General features: G+C 28.6%; 1 protein-coding gene across 1 annotated transcript in view; it reads right to left on the bottom strand.

Annotated features, from left to right (window-relative positions):
* LOC110419631 (protein NARROW LEAF 1-like) overlaps nt 1-4,598 on the bottom strand; it is an 11,085-nt gene that overhangs the window by 2,269 nt on the left and 4,218 nt on the right. The gene's annotated exons all lie outside the window — the stretch shown is intronic.

The following is a 4,598-nucleotide window of genomic DNA, read 5'->3' as shown; positions in this document are numbered from 1 at the left end:
TATATATATATATAACTAATTTGGGTTTTTGAGTAGATTGGTTCAAAAATTTTAAAACCAAGAACCAATCAAAAAATTAATTAGACTAAATATTTTGAATTAATTAATCTAATAAACTGATTAATCAAATCGTTTTATCCATATTATATTTGATATAGATGAGTAATTGGTCAGGATTGATTTTACTCACTTTACCTTGGACAAAAAGGCAAACCAAAAAACATAAGTCAGGTGTGCATCATAGTCAAACTTCTCGTCTCTTTGTCATAATTTTGTAATTAATTAGTTGAAAACAAACTTGGAAGTCGGTCACAGTTAGGTCAAATGGCCCACCAAACTATTCTTCTCTTGCAGCCTAATTTTCTCTCTGTTTTTAGACCAAACTCCAATCATTATTATTCATTTGTTTGCCACTAGTGGTTACATCGTATTCTAAATTAAAATCTTTTCAGTCCCTTAATTCATTGTTTTTTTAGGATAAACATGCATCCAAAAGTAGACAAAGGAACATCAGGTTGATACAGGTACCAACACATATAATTAACAATTCATCACCCATTTGCTTTTCTATGTTTCGACACTTAGTAAGCATCAACCAAAAGGTTAAATACAATATCTTACCACAAAAATTGAACTACTTGGCAAATTTCTATGAGATTCTAATGGAAAATTTCGAAAAAGTGGGTCAAATCTCTTTTTCTTTTTTAAATAGTAGAGTTACATGGGATTTGAATTTTTTATTTTTTTAAGATCTTATGTTATTATAAAGATTCTAATTTCAATATTTCAAATTCAAATTCTAAGATGAAAATATAGAATTTATGAGTTCAATTCTATTACTTTGGCTAGGTTCTCTCTTGTTTACTAGCGGAACTCGAATGTAGACGTTGACAGTTTAAGTTATAGAGATAATCGATCATTCAACTCAATTAATATCTAAGCTTTCTTTTTGGATCAATAGGGATTGCATAAAGTTTCTTAGCTGATAGAAACTGCAGAAGGTGTACTTTGTGGATGAGCTTGATAGCAGGGTTTCACTATATGTAGTTACAATAACAAGACATTTGGTATTGAATTGTCATACTGATGCTTTGAATTACAACTCACTTGGCAGTGACTTGAATGGAGACTGATGCATGTAGCTTCTGTTCATAAAAATGATCTCATACAAGCAGCTATCATCTCATGCTTTGTTGTAACCAGCTTTCAGTTTAGTCTCACTATATTTGTCAGCTCATCTTTAGACTCATAAGTCAATGACAGGAGCAATTGTCTTGTGGTTTCAAATTTAAATACCCATTACAAAACGAAATACAATATGGTCTTGTTGAAAAGTGCTTATAGTTATTATATAAAGCAATATATCTTGGCTAAATGGCAAGGACACATTAGAAACTATATCATTAATCCTCGACTGCATATTTAATATAGAAATATTGTCATGAAAAGTATCTTAAAAATGCCTTTGTGGTTCTTGTTAGCAAAACCCATAATAATATAAGCTTTATCATTGCTATAACCTCATCCCTTCTATAGCCTTTTGCTTTATCTTATTTCACCAGATAAAAACTTACCTTAGAGCCTAGAGGTGTTTCACATTTTAGGTATGAATGATGTGAGTCCACAAGGATGGGACATGGTTTAAAGTAGAATTTCTTTTATTTAGATTATGCATTTTAATTTTAATATTTTAGCCAAGAAACAAACATTCTAAGGACATTTTTCACTCAAACTTTACCCAATATATGCTACCACTTTTCTTTTTTTCTTTTTACTTTAATTTTTATGTTTAATTTGTATAGTTCATTGCAATCCTTCCTTGAATTCATGGTCCTTTCCAAAAAAAGAAAATACTCAACTTTTATGTGAACCATGCACATTTTCTCACGTTTATCTTGATGCAAATCAAGTAGCTCATAAATGTTGCACAAATTAAGTATGAATTTTCTAATTAATACACAAATTAGGTGTGATTTTTTTTTGATCAAATGGATTAATTTTATTGTATTGAAAATTGATACAGAGTCAACCAAAATTAAGTAAACCAACTTTCTTAAATTGGACAAAAGTGGCTCAAATAAAAACAAGTGAAAAATATGTTTAAAATTCACTCTTAATACATTCTATTATTATTCAGTTATTACGAATGTTAGATTACTTTAAATTGTTATTTATTATTTATTTTATTAAATTCATGTTTTAGAATTTTCAAATGAATATCTCATCAGACAATGATCAAAAACTTAAGACTCTAATTTAAAAATATCAAATTAAAAAACTAGAAAAAAAAAAGAAGAATGAGATTTATAGGATATGAAATGATTACTTCTTTACTTTAAGAAAAAAAAAATTATTCTATAAAGAAAAAAATATATCAGCTTTCTCACCTGAAGACTAGAATATACAGTATCATCAAAACCCTTTGCCCTTGCTTTTCGCAAATGTCTGTTCCTTGCACGAGTTGCTGTCTGTGAAAAGGCAGGTCGATAATTTATGATGGTGTGAAGGCGCCATGTGACAGAGGTTTCAGCCGCTTCCCTGAGTGACAAAGATGTCCACGTGCACAACTTTTGTCACTTAACCATGTAGGACGAGGCAGTTAGTCAAGCCTTTTACCCTGTGGGACAACTCCCTTCATCCTTGCATCCTTCTCCATTGTTTCTCTTCTAACAATAAAAAATAATACTATCCTATTCAAGAGTGAAATTAATCAATTTTTATTGAGTTAAAGGTAAAAAAAAATGAAAGTTAAAAATTTTTAAAATTAATATGATAAATTTAATTAATAATTGTTTAAAAATTGAACTCGAACGGTTTCATGGTTCAAATATAGAAAGATTATTTAAACGATTTACATCTTTTTCTTTTAAAGAATTTATTCATTATTTTTAACTTATTTATACTTTAATCAAACTTAAAAAAAATTAATGCAATCAATATTTAATATTTTTATTTTATTTTTATTTGAACTTAAAATAATAAATATAAAACTAAAATACATAAAGTATAAAACATTGAATAAGATATTTAAGATTTCACACAATTATTAAATCTATAAATAGTTAAATAATATAAATAAAAAATTATTTTATCTTAATTTCACACAATTGTGGCGAGTGATCTCATCTTTCTTTATCCAAACTCATAAGTTTATAAATTTATTTTGAAAAAAGAAGTGTGTTTTAGTATTGAGTTATATAGAAAAAAGTAAAGTAAAAATACAAAAGAGAATAGAAAAAGAAAAAGAAAAAGAGAGAAAGAGGTAGAGAGAAACTTAAAAATTAAGATAAAATTGAATAAGGCTTGAAGGGTCAATTTTTTTTTTCTTTACATTAATTATTAAATAAAAAATTATTTTGAAAAGATCATTTAAAAATACAATAAATAAATTTTTTAAAATAAAAATAAAAATAAAAAATTAAATATATATATTAAATAAATAATTTTAAAATTTTTAGAGAAAGCCATGGCCCTCCCAAAGATACATTACCCTCTTCCCCTAATCCTAATCCTTCATATATATTTCTTTCTTAAGTCGTTTGTAGTAGGTAATTATGATGGTCAAATTCATTGCATTTCAACCATGAAGGCTTTTTTAATCATTATATATATTCTCTATGCTCTTGAATCACGCATTTATGATCATTGAACTTGTTTTTTGTTCTGTAAATTTCTTTCCAATCACTAGTGGATTTTACGCTCCCTTTTATTTAGGGGTGGATCAAAGATGGTGACAGCATGACCATCGTCGTCTCTCAATTTTTAATTTTTAATTCGAATCGACTCGAATCATAACTTTATATAATTACCTTTTAACCATTTTTCATATTAAATTTTAAATCCACTACTACATTAATTTATTCAAAATTTGACTTCTCTCTTTGGTAAAATAATACAGAATTCCTTCTAATTTAGCGATTCAAAGCCCAAACTTTAGCTATAAATGGTATGCAAAAGATGAATACCAATAATTCATCCACAAAAGAAAAGGATTAAAAAAAAGATTACCTTTTGTTCTAATTGAAATTCCAATAATTCATCTATAAAAGTTAAGCTCATATAGTAATTCATCAGCTAGTTTGGAATGACATTAATCATATCACTTCATGCTATATGAGTGAAAAATGAAAAGGTGATCTTTACATAGCAATGCAATAAATGCAGGCATGTAGGAAGTTCTCTATCTTTTCCTATTTCCTTCCATTTTCCATCAATAAATATGGAAAACAATGGGCTTATAAGGAAGCAATCCATGATATTCGATAAGGGCACAAATTTGTGAGTAGAGCTGATAGAGGCAATGTCTTTTTGTGTGTGCAAAAGCACCCCCTCCACCCCACCATTCCCTCATGTTCATTACAAAAGATGACTCGTTCATGTCATGCCATTAAATAAAAATGTTGGGTTGCTAAGTTCGACCCCACATTATTTCTAGCACCGAAATACAATGACTTTGCACCCACCGTCCCTCCCCCTATAACCCTCTCAAGTACCCCATGCGTCCTGAGTGTAAATCAAGTCTCCTTTTCCTTTCCAATTCTCTCTTCATCTCTACCCAACACCTTCTTCTAAACCCAAAACGAAAGCAATGAAGAAGA

This window comes from Theobroma umbraticum, unplaced genomic scaffold (assembly GCF_002168275.2).
Source record: "Theobroma umbraticum cultivar Fairchild unplaced genomic scaffold, ASM216827v3 scaffold_67.0, whole genome shotgun sequence".
Taxonomy (NCBI): domain Eukaryota; kingdom Viridiplantae; phylum Streptophyta; class Magnoliopsida; order Malvales; family Malvaceae; genus Theobroma; species Theobroma umbraticum.
The sequence above is the reverse complement of the archived record's forward strand: the minus strand, read 5'-3'. Positions and strand labels throughout refer to the sequence as shown.